We start from the raw sequence: 19,446 nt of genomic DNA on the forward strand, positions 1-19,446 counted from the left end.
GTTGACCTCAGCTGTTAAGTCCCATAGTGCTCAGAGCCATTTGAACCGTTTACTTTCCGTTAAGAATGTAGGAACCGTTATGCGATTTATGCCACCATTAACGAGTATTGTGAATTTATTGTGAAATTTTATGTACACTGTAGAACTTCTTTAACACTGAACTTTGTTTTTTCTGGTTTAACATGAATTCACACGTGCTACGGTATTAATAATTGCAGGCTATCTGACACATTCGTACACTTTCAGTTAACGTTATTTGCATCATTTTTCCAAAATCAAATTCTCTACAACTTCTGTTGAAAAGTTTCTGCAATTGTCTGGAATTTAAAAAACAAATTGGTCAAAGTAGTTAATAAATTAAAAATTTTACGAAATTACGTCTTTTCTTCTCTGGATGTTCTGGAATACTACTGCAGATACACGTCTGGGACATGTTTTATTAGATTCTCCAGATCAATAACAACAAAATAAATGGAAATCGTGCTTTACTTTAACCTCGCACAGTCTTTCGATTGCTTCATACTAGCGATGTAGCCGTAACTCCGTAACTAAACATTTACGGACCTATGTTTATATAAACTTTTTTCTTTAGTTTCACTTGTAGAATAACATATTAAACTATTTGCATATCTTCGTGAATCACCCTTCCTAATTCAGCACCTATGAACATTAAAATATACTAGCTCACGTCAGAAAAGTTGACACATTATCTGCCTCGGCTTTATCTTAGCGCTATATTGACTCTCAGTGGGTTTATTGCGGGTGCCATGTCTAAGCTACTTCAGCTTGTCCACTGATAAGCGAAACATAATGACCACTTCCCACCACGTCGTTGGACGCCGCCTGGTAGCGTTGCGGACAGTTGACGTGGTAACATGAGTATGTAAGCGGAGCAGACACGTACGATCACCCTAGCGAAGATATGGTCTAAAACTAAAAACTAAACTCCTCCCGAACAGGCCATGAAGGCCCAGAGGTACCGGCCGACCGCGGTATCATCCTCAGTCTACAATCATCACTGGATGCGGATATGGAAGGGGCGGCACACCTGGTCAGCACACCGCTCTCCCGGCCGTATGTCAGTTTCCGAGACCGGAGCCGCTACTTTTCAGTCAAGTAGCTCCTCAGTTTGCCTCAGAAGGGCTGAGTGCACCCCGCTTGCCAACAGCGCTCGGCAGACCGGATGGTCACCCATCCAAATGCTAGTCCATCCCGATAACGCTTGACTTCGGTGATCTGACGGGAACCGGTGTTACCGTTACGGCAGGGCCGTCGGCGAAGAAATGGTGTGAAAATGGGGAAATCCATTGACACAAGTGACTTTGGCAAAGGGCAGATTACTATTATTCAAAGCCTGTGAACGAGTATCTCGAAAACGGCGAAGCTGGTCTAATATTCACCTGCTACTGTCGTAGATGGACAGTGAAACTACCACCAGGCGCTTAACGTTTGGAAGTCCACGATTCTTCACAGAACGTGGCGTTCGGAGACTTGTCTGCTCTGTAAAGTGGGATAGTTGGCGATCTGTCGAAAGAGCAGAATGCTGGTGAACGCACAAGTGTTTCAGAGCACACCGTTTATAGTACATTGTTGAATATAGAGCTCCACAGCAGGCCACCCCTACTAGTTCACATGTTGACGCAATGATATCGTCAATTACGATTTCAGTGGACATGGAACGATCGGGATTCGACCATCGATCAACAGAAAGGTGTCGGATCTTCGGATGGATGACATTATTGCTACACTAGGTCAATGGTTGTCTCCACAAACGCCGTCTTAGTGGTGAACGACGGTTCGAAAAGTGCATTGGCACTGACACAGGCTGGTGGGAGGAGCATTATACTAAGGGAGACATTCTCCTACGCTTGCATCGGATCTGTGGTCGTAATCGAAGACACGCTGTCAGCGGCGAACCATCTGCATCCCTTCATGCTTGATGTCTTCCCCGACTGCAGTATAACGGTCCGTGTCTCCCAGCCAGAACAGTGCTGCAGTTGTTTGAGAAACGTTATAGTGAACTCACTTTGATGTCTCAGCGGCCAAATTTGCCTGACGTAAATCCTTGGAACCCATCTGGATGACTATCACCGCGTACGCAAATTAGCGGCCCGTTATTTACTCGAATTACACGACCTCTGAGTAGACATCTATTGCCATATACCTCTACAAATCTATCAAAAACTGTCGGATCCTTGATACGCAGAATCAGTGATGTATTTCGTTCCAAAAACGGACAAACAAGCTATTATGCAGGTCCTTATAATGTTCTGGATCATCGGTGTAGGCCTCCATGACAGTGTACTCTCCTTGTTCGTCCTTTCGAGCGAAACATAAGCAAATCGACTGCTTTACAAATGGTTCAAATGGCTCTGAGCACTATGGAACTTAACATCTCAGGTCATCACTCCTCTAGAACTTAGAACTACTTAAACCTAACTAACCTAAGGACATCACACACACCCACGCCCGAAGCAGGATTCGAACCTGCGACCGTATCAGTCGCGCGTTTCCGGGCTGAAGCGCCTAGAACCGTTCGGCCACAGCGGCCGGTGACTGCTTTACAAAACACCATATGATACAAAAAATGGTTCAAATGGCTCTGAGCACTATGGAACTTAACATCTTAGGTCATCAGTCCCCTATAACTTGGAACTACTTAAACCTAACTAACCTAAGGACATCACACACATCCATGCCCGAGGCAGGATTCGAACCTGCGACCGTAGCAGTCCTGCGGTTCCGGACTGCAGCGCCTAGAACCGCACGGCCACCGCGTCCGGCCCATATGATACACCCTATTCCGAAGGCGAAGCTAAGACTTTAGTCATGCTGAAACGTATCATTCAGCAAAGTGATGAAAAGAAAATTTTTTTTCTGTGAATGCGTTATACGAGGTGTGGCTAGAAAAAAACCTGACTGGTACTGGTGAAACAATAAAACGAATGCAATAAGTCTGAAAGTCGCGTGGCCTGTCACGTGACTCTCGCTCCGCCTACTGCTCGAGTTTCATCTGCCTCCTGCACTCAGTCTGCCCGTGGCGTCTGTTTTAAGTAGTTGACGTTTTGTCTGTGCGTCGGAAAATGTTGAGTGTACAGAAAGAACAGCGTGTTAACATCAAATTTTGTTTCAAACTAGGAAAATCTGCAAGTGAAACGTTTGTAATGTTACAACAAGTGTACGGCGATGATTGTTTATCGCGAACACAAGTGTTTGAGTGGTTTAAACGATTTAAAGATGGCCGCGAAGACACCAGTGATGACACTCGCACTGGCAGACCATTGTCAGCAAAAACTGATGCAAACATTGAAAAAATCGGTAAACTTGTTGGACAAGATCGCCGTTTAACAATCAGAGCAGTGTCTGAGTTAACAGGAGTTGACAAGGAAAGTGTTAGGCAGATTCTTCATGAAAGTTTCAAGATGAACAAAGTGTGTTCAGAAATGGTTCGAAAGTGTCTCACAATTGAACAGAAGGAACGCCGAAGAATGATTTGTTCTGACATCCTGGAAAACATTGAAAGTGATCCCACCTTCTTACAAAATGTTATTACTTGCGATGAATCGTGGTTTTTTACTTACGATCCCGAAACTAAACGCCAATCGATGCATTGGAAAACTCCTGGTTCTCCACGACAAAAAAAAGCACGAATGTCAAAATCGAAATTCAAGGCAATGATGATTGTTTTTTTTTTGACATCAAAGGGATTGTGCACATTGTTTGGGTACCAGAGGGACAAACAGTGAATCAGCATTACTACATTAGCGTCCTGGCTACCCTACGTGAGCGAGTACGGAGAAAACGGAACGATTTGTGGAGAAAAAAGTCATGGATCCTTCACCAAGACAATGCCCCAGCTCACAGTGCGTTGTCAGTGAAGACGTTTTTGGCAAAACACAACATTCCCATCTTAGATCATCCACCCTACTCACCTGATTTGGCCCCCTGTGACTTTTTTCTTTTCCCTAAAGTCAAGGCAGCTTTGAAAGGAACTAGATTTGAGACTGTTGAAGCAGTAAAAGAAAAAGCGACGGAAGTAATATATGGACTTACCGAAAATGATCTGCAGCATTGCTATGAACAGTGGAAAATTCGTATGGAGCGGTGTAGAGACCGAGGAGGAGAGTACATTGAAGGAGATAACATGAAATTGCAAATAATTGTAAATAAATGTTTTTTCCAGCATCAGTCCGGTTTTTTTCTAGCCGCACCTCGTATGTGGCTGGTGTCGAACATCTCGCCCCTTTGTTGTCGTACATGGCAACTGCTGACCCAGACAGGTCGAAGGACATGTCAGCAAGTCATTCAAAGTATCATTAATTGGTAGGGTAATGGTGCTTGAGCGGACATATCCTTCACTCACTGATTACAATAACTTATTTCTAAGCAGATATGTGGATTCTTCCAAACTGTAGTTTAACTAATAACGTTTTCTAGCGATACGCTTTCAAAGGTGATATGTTACTTTCCTGCGGAACGACTAGGTGAAACTCAATCTGTCTCCATGTTTCTGCCAACATCTCTTCTATCACGAGCCCTACAGCATGTCGTATTCGTGCCGTAAAAGTCTGCATATCTGGAACTTGAAAAGAGAACAGTTTATCCTTACGGTAGCTCCACGAAAAAATATCCAAGAGGAGTTATGTCTGATGAATGTGGATGTTGGACCGTCACTACCAGTTCATGTGTCCTGAATGGATTCATCCAAGAAGTGGAGAACACGTAACTCCCAATATGGCGTTGCACTATCTTTTGCAAAACAAACGCCACAAACATGTGTGAGTGTATACACAAAATCTTTATGATTTAGGAGACGATTAGCAACAAATCGCATAGCTGCATCCATACTGGTGTCCAAAACATAAGGACAAATGTGTCACTGCCAAGCTCGATGAAACTTGGACCATATATGCAAAGAACTGCTGCTGCGTAGTCCAGAAGGTAACTGAAAGATATACACAATGACATGGGCAGTAATGACACTTTTATTCAACGAGACTAATTACACTGAAGTCACCGCGATTTCCGCGATTTATGACGGCCCCCTGGACATTACAAAAGGCTGCACCCGCTTCTTAATAGCGTGTGTGATCACCGCGGACGGCAGTGCTGCACACGAGGTTACCAAGGGCTCGTTGTGGTACGGCGTTCCATTCCTCCACCACCGCGGCTGACAGCTGTCGAATGGTCGATTCTGCATGTGAAAGTGCTGTCATGCGTCTCCCAAACCAATCACACAAGTGCTGGTTGGGTTTAAGTCTGGGGAAACAGGTTATCCGGGCCTTCGCCCCATTCTTCTTGCAATAATTCGCCGTCCGGAGTGGCCGTGCGGTTCTAGGCCCTGCAGTCTGGAGCCGAGCGACCGCTACGGTCGCAGGTTCGAATCTGCCTCGGGCATGGATGTGTGTAATGTCCTTAGGTTAGTTAGGTTTAATTAGTTCTAAGTTCTAGGCGACTGATGTCCACAGAAGTTAAATTGCATAGTGCTCAGAGCCAATTGAACCATTTTGCAATGATTCCTCCACGTACACTGTCAAATGGAGTCACGCATTGTCATCCGTAAAAATGAAGGCAAAGCCGAACACACCCCTCAAAGACGCACATGGGGAGAGAGCACAGTGTCGCAGTAACATTGAATGGTGACAGTGCTGTGTTGCAAAATATGGAGGTAGATATACCCAAGCAGTATTATGTCTCCCCACGCTGTAACACCTAAACCACCAAGACGAACATGTTCGACAGCGTGCCTGGATACGTTACGTATTCCCACCTACTGCAATATAGGGCTCAGTCCGGTATCGCTACTCGGAGTGATTCTGTTGTCATCCCAGAAGAACACGCTAACCACTCCTCGTTAGTCGAGTCCCCCTGCCCTTGTCTCTATCGCAAACAATGCCAGTGATGCGCGCGTGTCAGCGGAATACAATGTACAGGGCTATTACAAATGATTGAAGCGATTTGATAAATTCACTGTAGCTCCATTCATTGACATATGGTCACGACACACTACAGATACGTAGAAAAACTCATAAAGTTTTGTTCGGCTGAAGCCGCACTTCAGGTTTCTGCCGCCAGAGCGCTCGAGAGTGCAGTGAGACAAAATGGCGACAGGAGCCGAGAAAGCGTATGTCGTGCTTGAAATGCACTCATATCAGTCAGTCATAACAGTGCAATGACACTTCAGGACGAAGCTCAACAAAGATCCACCAACTGCTAACTCCATTCGGCGATGGTATGCACAGTTTAAAGCTCCTGGATGCCTCTGTAACGGGAAATCAACGGGTCGGCCTGTAGTGAGCGAAGAAACGGTTGAACGCGTGCGGGCAAGTTTCACGCGTAGCCTGCGGAAGTCGACGAATAAAGCAAGCAGGGAGCTAAACGTACCACAGCCGACGGTTTGGAAAATCTTACGGAAAAGGCTAAAGCAGAAGCCTTACCGTTTACAATTGCTACAAGCCCTGACACCCGATGACAAAGTCAAACGCTTTGAATTTTCGGCGCGGTTGCAACAGCTCATGGAAGAGGATGCGTTCAGTGCGAAACTTGTTTTCAGTGATGAAGCAACATTTTTTCTTAATGGTGAAGTGAACAGACACAATGTGCGAATCTGGGCGGTAGAGAATCCTCACGCATTCGTGCAGCAAATTCGCAATTCACCAAAAGTTAACGTGTTTTGTGCACTCTCACGGTTTAAAGTTTACGGCCCCTTTTTCTTCTGCGAAAAAAACGTTACAGGACACGTGTATCTGGAAATGCTGGAAAATTGGCTCATGCCACAACTGGAGACCGACAGCGCCGACTACATCTTTCAACAGGATGGTGCTCCACCGCACTTCCATCATGATGTTCGGCATTTCTTAAACAGAAGATTGGAAAACCGATGGATCGGTCGTGGTGGAGATCATGATCAGCAATTCATGTCATGGCCTCCACGCTCTCCCGACTTAACCCTATGCGATTTCTTTCTGTGTGGTTATGTGAAAGATTCAGTGTTTAAACCTCCTCTACCAAGTAACGTGCGAGATCTGCGAGCTCGCATCAACGATGCTTTTGAACTCATTGATGGGGACATGCTGCGCCGAGTGTGGGAGGAACCTGATTATCGGCTTGATGTCTGCCGAATCACTAAAGGGGCACATATCGAACATTAGTGAATGCCTAAAAAAACTTTTTGAGTTTTTGTACGTGCGTGCAAAGCATTGTGAAAATATCTCAAATAATAAAGTTATTGTAGAACTGTGAAATCGCTTCAATCATTTGTAATAACCCTGTACTGGCCGTCAGGCATGGGCCACACCAATGCAGTTGCCGTGCCACTATGAAGAGTGAAATTGCTTGCAGCCCTGTTGAATGTGGCTGTAATTGGAACCATTGCTTGACGTGGGTCCTTTCTTACCTCTTGCACAGTGTATCGCTCATCAGCTGATGTAAGTGACCATGGTCGACCACCTTCTCTCCTTTGGGCAACAGTGCCTGTGCTCAGAAATGCTCACCACGCACGTGAAACAGTACTACGAGCAGTACCAAACTCATGTGCTACACTTGTCACGCCTTGTCCTTCACCAGGTTTCCCAATGATTCTTCCCCGTATGAAGCCATCCAGTTGTTCTCTCCGGGTCATGTTGTAATGTAAAACACAACCACAGCCTAACGTGATTTACACACTCTGTCGTTTCCCGTTCCTCCTACTGCCTGGTGTTGCGGGGCCAGCCCCATTTAGCGATACAATCACGCTGACATAACGTTACGTGACGTCCACTTTTCTGTGCACGACTGGGAGACGTCTGGAAACATCTTCCCGCACGTTCACTAATTTCCAACGAGTTGTTAATATGTTGCTGTAACTATCTCCTCCTCAACTTTAGTAGAGCAGTGTAGCACAATTCCTTAGAAATAAATTTTTGAAATCAGGGAAGGACTTCACGCTCACCCGGTTCTACGTTACTTTTAGCGTAGTTCTTTTACTAATCTAGCTTTACAATTAAATACAAGGTGTACAACTTTGCTTCCGCCGTTTGCCGCAAGGTGGCGACAACGGTAAGTAGAGGTCTAAAGAAACAGATCGCAGCCGTCAGGCAATTAGCTTGGACCTCGGTCAACATAACCTCATTCAAACATTAGTCGATTTGGGACTATATCATAAAGTTGTTCTTGATTTAAAATGTCAGTTTACGAGAGTAATTCTCGTCATTTGCGGGAGGTGTTACTGTTTAGTTTCAATATGAAGAAAACAGCGGCTGAGTCTCATAGAATGCTCTCAGGTACGTATGGTAAGGATCTATTAGTGAAAGAACGTGTCTTGAGTGGTTTCAACGCTTCAAGAACGGTGATTTTAACGTCTTAGGTCTGCATAGTAGTGGAAGAGAGAAAGTTTTCAAAGATGCAGAATTAGAGAATTGCTGAGTGAAGACTCACATCAAACTCAAGAAGAATTAGCACGATTAGTGGGAGTGACACAGCAACCCATTTCAAAACGTCTCAAGGCTATGGGCATGATTCAGAAAGAAGGATCTTGGGTCCCGTGTGAGCTGAAACCAAGATACGTTGAACGGCGTTTGTGTGTTTGTGAACAGTTGCTTCAGAGCAAAAACGAAAGGGATTTCTGCATCTAATTGTGGCCGGGGACAAAAAATGGGTTCATTACGATAACCCTAAACGCAAAAAATCATGGGGATATCCCGGACATGCTTCCACGTCGACGGACAAACCGAATAGTCACGGCTCCAAGATCATGCTCTGCGCCGTGTAGTATGAAGTGTTAAAACCAAGTGAAACGATCACAGGTGCTCGTTCTCGAATGCAATTAATTCGTTTGAGCAGAGCATTAAAAGATAAACGGCCGCAGTACAGCGAGAGGTACGATAAAGTGACTTTGCAGCACGACAACGCTTGACTCCACGTTGCAAATGAGGTCAAAACGTAATTGGAAACGTTAGAATGGGAAGTCCTACCCCACCTGCTGTAATCTCCAGACATTGCTCCCTCTGACTATCACCTGTTTAGATCAATGGAGCATGGCCTGGCTGACCAACACTTCCGATCTCTTGAAAGAGTCACAAATTAGATCGATTCGTGGATCACTTCAAAAGATGAATAATTTTTTCGACGCTGGATTCGTACACTGCCGGAAAGATGGGAGAAAGTAGTAACCTGCGATGGAAAATACTGTTAATGACGTATGTGTAACCAATTTGTTTCATTAAAGTCTCAAATGTTGGGCAAAAACGGTGGAAGCAAAGTTGTACGCCTTGTATCAAAGAGAAATATTTAGGTTTGAATATCAGTTCAAAGTTTGACTGGCTGTGGACTGTCAAGTTGACCTTAAAAGAGTGACCTCGGACTGAAAATGTGACCAGAAACTGCGTTCAGTTACACAATAGGTGTTATCTGGGATGTTCAGGTTAAAAGGACACCGCACACATTTTCGCTTGCTCTCTGTCGATTGGCTGCAATCTTACACGATCCAGTCGCATAATTTTGACCACTTGTCCAAAGCCTGCATAACCACATTTTGCAGCGTGGACGGCTGCGAGACGTGTAGTAAGGGACTCAGTGTGCATCTGAAAGGCAGCGACAGGGATTTGGAGCCAAACCGACTCCACTGCCATGGCCAGCTGTAGTCGGTTTCTCGGCTGAGGATCTATGGAGTGAACAGCCCGATCGAGGTGGTCCCACAGATTGTCGATTGGGTTTAAATCCCGGAAACTGGTTAACGAGGGGAATTTGTTAGCCAGGGGAATGCGGACCACGCACATACGCTGCGAGCTGTGTGACACGTTGCATTGTTCTGTTGGTAGATGCCGTAGTGCTGAGGAAAACCAAATTACATGTAGAGGTGGACACGATCCACAAGGATAGATGTATGCTAGTGTTGATTCATTATGTTTTCAGAATCGCCCAGGGAATCCCACGAAAGGATTCACCAGATCAAAACGCTCCCACCTCCAGTCTGTACCCTTCTGATGACTGTTGCATTTTGGCCGCTTTCAGACGTTCCATGCGGTACACAGCAACGGTCATCTGGCCAATGGAGCATAAAACGAGATACATCTGGAAAAGACACCTGTCGCCACTCAGTGGTAGTGCAAAGCACTCGTGTTATCTGCGTGCAAACTCCAGCCTTCGTCGCCGATGAATAGCAGTCAGCGCCCGCAGCTCGTGGTCGTGCGGTAGCGTTCTCGCTTCCCACGCCCGGGTTCCCGGGTTCGATTCCCGGCGGGGTAAGGGATTTTCTCTGCCTCGTGATGGCTGAGTGTTGTGTGCTGTCCTTAGTTTAGTTAGGTTTAAGTAGTTCTAAGTTCTAGGGGACTGATTACCATAGATGTTAAGTCCCATAGTGCTCAGAGCCATTTTTGAATAGCAGTCAGCACGGGTGCACGTGCGGCCCCGGTAGTTGAGTGGCAGCCGGCACGGTAACTCAGCGTGTTCAGTCAGAGGGCTAGTTGCCCTCTGTAATACAAAAAAAACTGAGTTAATGGATCAACAACGAACTAAAACGGGTGGCTTTCGACGTCCGTCCAGAGCAGATACAACGAACAAAAACGAACAAAATGAGATTTAAAAAAAAAAAAAAGTGGTCAGCGCCGCAGAATATCAATCCTAAGGTCCCGGGTTCGATTCCCGGCTGGGTCGGATATTTTCTCTGCTCAGGGACTGGGTGTTTTGTTGTCCTAATCGTCATAATTTCATCCCCATCGACGCGCAAGTCGCCGAAGAGGCGTTAGATAGAAAGACTTGCACCCGGCGAACGGTCTTCCCGACGGGAGGCCGTAACCACAAGACATCTACGAGGCGTGTTTTTTTAAGTAAGGCCCGTTTTGTTGTAGACACTAGTAGTTCGCGCGCATACCGCAACGAGCGCTTGCGTCGTGTACCGGCATGCCCCGGGAACAACTGTGCTCAGTTTCAGCTCTGTAGCTAACGTGTACGGTTCTGTTCTGTGCTTTCAAAATGTTTAAGACTATTAACTCGCCCGCCGTATGTGAGGTTCGCTCAGTGATACGGTTTTTGTCAGCAAGGAACCTGTATGCTGCAGAAATTCATCAACAGATTTGCGAAGTGTACGGTGATACTGTCATGAGTGAAAGCAAAGTGCGTAAGTGGGTATGAGAATTCAAAGATGGCTGTGTCAACGTCCATGATGAGGACCGCTCCGGTCGCCCTTCTTTGATTACAGACGATTTGTGGCTTCAGTTGAAGCGAGGATTCGTGACAACAGGCGCTTCACAATAACAGGTCTCTCAAACGAATTTCCTGACGTGTCGAGATCAGAGCTTTCAAAAATGGTCAAATGTGTGTGAAATCTTATGGGACTTAACTGCTAAGGTCATCAGTCCTTAAGCTTACACACTACTTAACCTAAATTATCCCATTGACAAACACACACCCCATGCCGGAGGGAGGACTCGAAACTCCGCCGGGACCAGCCGCACAGTCCATGACTGCAGCGCCTTAGACTGCTCGGCTAATCCCACGCGGCTCAGAGATTTACAACACTGTTTCTGAACACCTAAAGTTTAGGAAACTGTCTTCCGTTGGGTCCAGAAACTCCTAACAGAGGACCACAAAAACCAAACATTTGAGTGTGCGATGAAGTTCTCGACTCGTTATCACAAAGAAGGTGACGGCTTCTTGAGTCAGATCGAACTGGAGACGAAATATGGGTTTCGCATATCACGCCCGGATCGAAGCAACAGAGCATGGGAGCCGGCCGGAGTGGCCGTGAGGTTCTAGGCGCTACAGTCTGGAACCGAGCGACTGCTACGGTCGCAGGTTCGAATCCTGCCTCGGGCATGGATGTGTGTGATGTCCTTACGTTAGTTAGGTTTATTTAGTTCTAAGTTCTAGACGACTGACGACCTCAGAAGTTAAGTCGCATAGTGCTCAGAGCCATTTGAACCATTTGAATTTGAACAGAGCATGGAATGGAGACACACTCACTCGCCTGTAAAGGTGAAGGCCAAACAGTGTTTGTCCCAGCGCAAAATCATGGCGTCGGTGTTTTGCGATAGGCATGGTGTTTTGTTGGTCGACTTCATGCATCGAGGAACCACTATCAATGCAGAAGCATACTGCCAGACCCTGCGAAAGCTGCGCCGAGCGATTCAAAACAAAAGACACAGCACGCTGAGAAAGGGAATTGTCCTTCTGCATGACAATGCGAGACCTCACACTGTAAGTCAGACCCGCGATTTATTGGACAGTTTTCGCTGGAAAGCTTTAGACTACCCACCCTACAGTCCCGGTCTTGCGGCGAGCGATTACCATCTGTCCCTCCACCTCAAATAACACCTCAGTGGCAACCGTTACAGTGATGACGACGACGTGAAACGGCAGTGAACTCTTGGTTATCGGAGCAGGCGGCAAGTTTTTATGAAGAGGATATTTTAAAATTGGTTGAGCGGTATGATAAGTGTTTGAACAAACTTGGCAACCATATCGAAAAATAGAGTGAAGTATGTTCAAAAAATGGCTCTGATCACTATGGGACTTAACATCTGTGGTCATCAGTCCCCTAGAACTTAGAACTACTTAAACCTAACTAACCTAAGGACATCACACACATCGATGCCCGAGGCAGGATTCGAACCTGCGACCGCAGCGGTCACGCGGTTCCAGACTGAAGCGCCTAGAACCGCACGGCCACACAGGTCGGCCAGTGAAGTATGTACACTGCTGGCCACCGTAAATGCAACACCAAGAAAGACAAGAGGTAGCACAACAAAATTTATTTTGTAGATAACATGTTGACCAAGTATCAAATGATTACGTTTACAGACGTCTGTGACATGTGGTTCCTGCCAGAATCAGTAGCCAGAGTAGCCGCCATCGTTGAAAATCACCGCTGCCACACGTCTCGGCATTGAGTCAAAGAGACGTTGGATGTGTTCCTGGGGTACAGCAGCCCAAGCAGCTTCCACACGTTGCCAAAGATCATCTGGTGTGGCAGCTGGGGATGTAATCTGGGTCACTCGTAGAGCAACCATGGACCACATGTTTTCTATCGTCGAAAGATCCGGAGAGCGAGCCGGCCAGGGAAGCAATTCAATCTGGTTATTGACGAAGAACCTTTGGACAATGCGTGCCACGTGTGGTCGCGCATTATCCTGTTGAAATATGGCTGTAGCCGAGCCCTGAAGGTAAGGAAGGACAACTGGCTTCAGCACCTCGGATATGTAGCGCCGGCTATTTAAAGTACAGGCAATGCGTACTAGAGGCGTGCGAGAGTAATATCCAATGCCGCCCCATACCATAATACCCTGTGCAAGACCAGTGTGGCGGTGCATAATGCAGCTGTCCAGCATCCTCTCTCCGCGGTGTCTCCACCCTCGAATCCGACCATCGTGGTGCTGCAGACAGAAGCGTGCCTCGTCAGTAAAGACAACGTCATTCCATTCTGCCGTCCACATCCGTCTGTCATCACACCATTGGCGACGGAGACATCTGTGGTTCTGCGTCAATGGTAGGCGAAGCAATGGACGTCTTGCGGACAGACCACTCTGCTGTAAACGGCGTCGAATGGTACGCGCAGACACTGGATGATGCGTTACAGACGCAATGTGCTGTGCTATGGTTCGGGATGTCACTGAGCGATCCGTCACTGCCATGCGGACAATTTGCCTATCAGCACGTGCAGTGGTGCACCGAGGTGAATGCGATCGACCACGTCGGTCCGTCGTACCCTCCTGCATCCAACGGTCACATATCCGCATTACAGTTGTTTGGTTTCGTCCAACACGACTAGCGATTTCTCTGTATGATAATCCACAATCTCGGTAAGCCACTATCCTTCCTCTGTCGAACTCGGATACTTGATCAAAAGATGTTCGCTGTTGTCTACGAGGCATAACTGATCGTCTTGTGAAACAACCACAAGGTAAACACACGTGCCGAACGTACACTCGTCGAAATCGCCAAGCCTTAAATGGCACTATGAGGTGGCGCCACAGGCGCGCGTGATGTGCGTCTGCGCTGAAATTCTAATCAGTTGCATATCTCATCGCTGCAAACCCATGGTGTAAATTTCACTTGATTCGGATGCTTCCTTCAGGGTGTTGCATTTACGGTGGCCAGCAGTGTATTTTCCGAAAATAAATTTACTTTTTTAAAATAACCTTTCGTTGTGTTCTCATGTTCAAACGGATCTTACTTAAGAAACACGCCTCGTACATTTCGCACGGGTGCACTAAACAGGCTTCTGTTGCAGAAACCCATACGCAGCAACGTTTGCTGAACTGAGACACTGTTGGTAGTCCCTTAGTGCATATGGGCGGTCAGTTTCTCAACGATTAGACGTATATTCGCCTATACACGTCTCCGCAGCTATCGTTCACCCCTGTGGTGCAGAGTTGTCTCGTCACAGGTGTTGGACAGCGCCATTTTACCACGCACGGTATAGCAAGGGGGCGAGGGGGCAGTTTACAAACTTGGCCGTTTTGGAAATGCTTCCGCCATTGGCTTAAAAGTCAATGATCGTTCCCTTTTGGAAGTCAGATAAATCGCTCCGCATCTGCGACGTGTGCACTGTTATCCACGTTCCTCCGACACGCTTTTTATACCCTCCTATGCTAGTGCTGCCACCTGCTGTGAGTGAATTGCTATTAAAAAAATGGTTCAAATGGCTCTGAGCACTATGGGACTCAACTGCTGAGGTCATTAGTCCCCTAGAACTTAGAACTAGTTAAACCTAACTAACCTAAGGACATCACAAACATCCATGCCCGAGGCAGGATTCGAACCTGCGACCGTAGCGGTCGTGCGGTTCCAGACTGCAGCGCCTTTAACCGCGCGGCCACTTCGGCCGACGAATTGCTATTACAGGCTGACGTCATACATAGGTGCTGGTGCCATTAGTGTAACTGGACCGTATATGAATAGTAGAACGTCGATTATCCGAAGTAATTGGGGGACATGGGTGTTCGGAAAATTGATTTGTTCGGATAATCGAACTGTACATGTTTATTTGCCATAAAGAAGTACTGTACAGTAAATTTATTCCGAACTGTACATGTTTATTTGCCATAAAGAAGTAATGTACAGTAAATTTATTCATAAAAACAGGCATCTCTTTTAGTATTACAAAGTAACATACAAAGGCAACTACAGTAGGAATATATAGTATGCGGCACAGTTTACTAAACAAAAATATATACATATTACATACACATTTTGCATGAACAATACACACAGTATACAAAATTAACGTTTAAACAATCCTTTATTTTGGTCTGTCTAAGCAAGCCTACACGCTTACGAGCAGCTAAGTCACGTACTTTTTTCATTACAGATATCTGAAACTGGTCACTTTCATCTTGGCCTTCAAACCAGCGCAAGGCAGTATCTAAACAAGTGATCGTTTCAGAAGCCGTTGGTATACTTTCATCTTCACTTTCTGGAGCACTGATTGATGAGATGCTGGCGGCGTCATCTTTACCAGTGACGACGTTTACAATCTCGCTGTCCTGCATGATTTGGTGTCCTGGATCTGCATCATCAATATTCATCCATTCATGAACGTCTTCTTCATCACATTCGTGGCAATCTATTTCTTTTAGCATACCGAGAATTTCGGACATATCATTCTGTTCGCCATTTTCAATCATACCTTGTGGGAAACTTGGTTTGGGAGTGAGGTGGATGATGGACGGTAGGGTGGGAGAGTAACAGGTGCGAGCGAGTACACAGTTCGGTTAAGCGGTTGTTCGGTTGGTTGGTTGATTTGGGGAAGGAGACCAGACAGCGTGGTCATCGGTCTCATCGGATTAGGGAAGGATTGGGAAGTCGGCCGTGCCCTTTCAGAGGAACCATCCCGGCATTTGCCTGGAGTGATTTAGGGAAATCACGGAAAATCTAAATCAGGATGGCTGGGGACGGGATTGAACCGTCGTCCTCCCGAATGCGAGTCCAGTGTCTAACCACTGCGCCACCCCGCTCGGTAAGCGGTCGTTTGGTTGATCGACGTTCGGATAATCGACGCTCTACTGTACTAATTTCGACCCACAGCTATTTTTGTCAAATTTTGCTCTATGCGAAGTACGGTATCGTGCTGTGAGCTTATTACTAGATTTGGTTTTGTTTCCTTAGCATGCTATGAACGTTACCATGAATACTTGTCACAGGATTTCAAACGGGCATTCGTAAGGAGAGTAATTTGCAAGTGCATCGGCGTGAAATCCGGAAATGATGAAATGCTTAGATTACGGCTGTGCCATCTGGGGCGCGGCGCGCCACTCGAAGTGATCCGGATTGATTTGCCGAGCGGCTGCCGAGTGCGCCAGTGGCATGACGTTCGCTAAGTGCAGCGGTGCGCGGCGCGCCCATTACGCGGCCCCCTCTGTGTGTTGGGCCCGGCCGCCTCATTCGCGGCCCCAATTACACCACGCGGCAGCCGCATTCCGCTCGGCGCGGCTTGTTCCGCACGCCACTGCCACTGTCGCCAGCAATTCGCCGCGCCGCGCAGGCACTGGCGCGCCAGCCAGCTCTTTCAGTCCGCAGGCCGCGCTCCCGCGGAACGTAAAACAGCTGAGAGATGGCGCGCCACTGGCGCCGGCTGCAACCCTCCTGTTTCGTAGCGAAGTGGTCGGAATGTTCCATTCCGCCTGCTTGGCCGCCTAAAGAGCCGCCAACGATTTTCCATTTCCGGCATACTCATCGAGAGACGAAACACGCAACGAGAAAGTTCTGTTTCATCTGCTACTGGCAGTCCGTATTCGCTAGTGGGCTGTAGCCTGGATTCTTCTCTCACAGACAGCGCCTGTAAACTGAGTGGCTCCCCTCTGATCAGTAATCCTTGTACACGGCAGGGCTGGCAGCAGCCCATCACACCATCCCTACACCGACACGCTTCATACCCGATCGCCGCGCAACTTCATCTGACTCCCTTTTCAACCAATGAAACCCACTCGGATATTTATCCTTCCAGGAAATTGTAAGGCGCGGTTCTTATATGCGATACGACAGGAGGTCTTGTAACACCATGCTTATCAGTGCGATAATCGTGCTCCTACAGGAGCTATATGAAAAGTAACAGAGCAGACAACTATAGCCTCTCATATAGTGCATTGCAGCCAGTCTCATCACAGACAACATCCAGGTATACTTATATGGATATGGTGTCTGTTCTTTCGGACATGTCCGAAAAAACACACACCATATCCATATAAGTATACAGTTCTGACAATACCAGCCATGACCACCTCCTTCTGTGCAGATGCACATATATTCCCCGAACTCTTACGGGACTTGTAAGAATGTTGTGGCGTTCGCTGCGTTATTCACTGGTTTGGTACTTAACTAATTTGTAAATGAAAATGATAATCTTATTTTATTACATTGAGTAATTACTAAATAATTTTTCTCCCGGATAAAGATTTGGTCAAGTTGCTAAAGAACTCCAAGTTAACGTCGTGTTAAAGTGTTGTCTTCAGCAAAATGATCCTTAAAACCACCGAATAGCAGCCGCGCACAACACTGACGTATGTTACCTGAAACTATATTCTTCGCAACTTGTGCTTAATTAATTTAGGCTCCATACATCAGCTAGAAAAGTTTGTTATAAGGCTCGTGCTATGAGCATTGTTTTTAAAGAACCAATCTGATTCGAATTATTTTCATTAAAATGAGTTCGGGGCCACCGGTGCACATTTATTTTTACACATGTGTATTACCTTCGGCATTCATGTATGCAGAGTTGCGTAATTTGAATTTGCCGCTGAGATAATTTTTAAGATGGCGGCAGACAATTGCTAGAGACTTTCTATTGTTAGAGCAAATAGGATAAGTATTTGAAACGCTTATTAAACTTTATTTTCGTATTGTGCACTATTTAGACTTCATCAAGCAAACATTTGATTTTTTTCTAAGAAAAACACAGACAAAAACGCGACACAAATCGCTATCATCAATGGGTGCGCTCCTTGCAGCGGAAAGAAATAATTAACACAGATAATGCTTACTGAGAGAGGAATTAATGTTACAAATAATTATTCACTCATATTTATTATAACAATAATGAACTCTATTCTCAACTAATAATTAACAAATAATTACAATTTCTTAACAGACCTCAGTTTGATATGCGTCCGCAACCTACAAAAGCCAACCAACAAAAGGTAAAAACAAAGGAAGACAAACGGAGATCATAAAAGGAATTTACAATTATCATTGTCTTTGTATGATACACATCGATATGTCCGATTACATCATCAAATAATATATAAATAATTAATATTTATCATCGTTTTCACTGTTTTTTGTATGTGGAATAGATAATGTTTATAACTGTTAGAGGCATAATTTCCTCTCGTCGCACTGTAGCTAAAATTTATCTCATAGATGTTACAATGTCTTCAACGAGTAATGATTGTGTTGTGGTGAGACACTACGAATGTAGTGTGTGGACATACAAGGTGAGAATGTGTGTCTCGCGGGAAGCGTGCACGAGATAGTCCCTGCAGTCGCGCTGTCCTCTGTGCCCTCGGTGGCTCAGATGGATAGAGCGTCTGCCTTGTAAGCAGGAGATCCCGGGTTCGAGTCCCAGTCGGGGCACGTATTTTCACCTGTCTCCGTTGATATATATCAACGCCCGTTAGCAGCTGCAGGTATTACTATAATTCTAACATCCGGGTATGTCAGATACTTACTCGAAACTGGAAAATGTGGTACCATGTATCGATACCACCCCACAGGTGTCAAAGTTGGCAATGGAATTGCAAGTTTCCATCAGACACCGATAGCGGTCACGCGGAATCTGACGGACCCAGTGGTGCATGCCCGCTAAGCCACACATGCAGTGGCTCAAAAATGGTTGAAATGGCTCTGAGCACTATGGGACTTAACAGCTGAGGTCATCAGTCCCCTAGAACTTAGAACTACTTAAACCTAAATAACCTAAGGGCATCACACACATCCATGCCCGAGGCAGGATTCGAACCTGCGACTGTGGTGGTCACGCGGTTCCAGACTGACGCGTCTAGAACCGCAGTGCCTCTGTACTATGAATGCCCTCTGCAACCGCTATATAGGATTGTCAGGGGCAGCCACACAGCCCATTCGCACTTGGAGCCACTTCGCTGTGTGACAGTACGTAGATGGCACCTAGAGTGGCTGTGAAACCATGCTTTAGTTCGGAGAGCCTCATTGTTATTCTAATTTAGAGCTGAACTCTATTTCTTGCCTCGCTCTTTGTACTGAATCTTCATACACTTGGAGAAATACAAGTAAAGTAAATCTTCTGTTAGCTCACTAATCATTTCTGTTCGCGTCCAGCATTCCTATGACGACAGTTGCTACATCACTCTGCAGCCCACGTCTCCTTACAGTTGTGTTTGGAGTCACACACAACAGAAAAACGTATGGCTCTCCTTCCAGCGCTAAAAACATTTTCGATATATCAGCTACATTTAGCACGCAGCAATGCACTAAAAGTAAACTTGCATGCAGTATGGC

At 46.1% G+C, this 19,446-nt stretch overlaps 1 non-coding gene and 1 pseudogene across 1 annotated transcript; one reads left to right on the plus strand and one right to left on the minus strand.

Annotated features, from left to right (window-relative positions):
• Positions 1–1,159: 1,159 nt before the first annotated feature.
• Positions 1,160–1,277, minus strand: LOC126428995 (5S ribosomal RNA; annotated as a pseudogene).
• A 17,194-nt stretch (positions 1,278–18,471) lies between these two features.
• Positions 18,472–18,546, plus strand: Trnat-ugu (transfer RNA threonine (anticodon UGU)). Its single transcript has one exon. It is a non-coding gene; the product is annotated as a tRNA-Thr (tRNA).
• The last annotated feature ends 900 nt before the right edge of the window (positions 18,547–19,446 follow it).

The sequence above is a fragment of the Schistocerca serialis genome, chromosome 1 (assembly GCF_023864345.2).
Source record: "Schistocerca serialis cubense isolate TAMUIC-IGC-003099 chromosome 1, iqSchSeri2.2, whole genome shotgun sequence".
Classification (NCBI taxonomy): Eukaryota; Metazoa; Arthropoda; class Insecta; order Orthoptera; family Acrididae; genus Schistocerca; species Schistocerca serialis.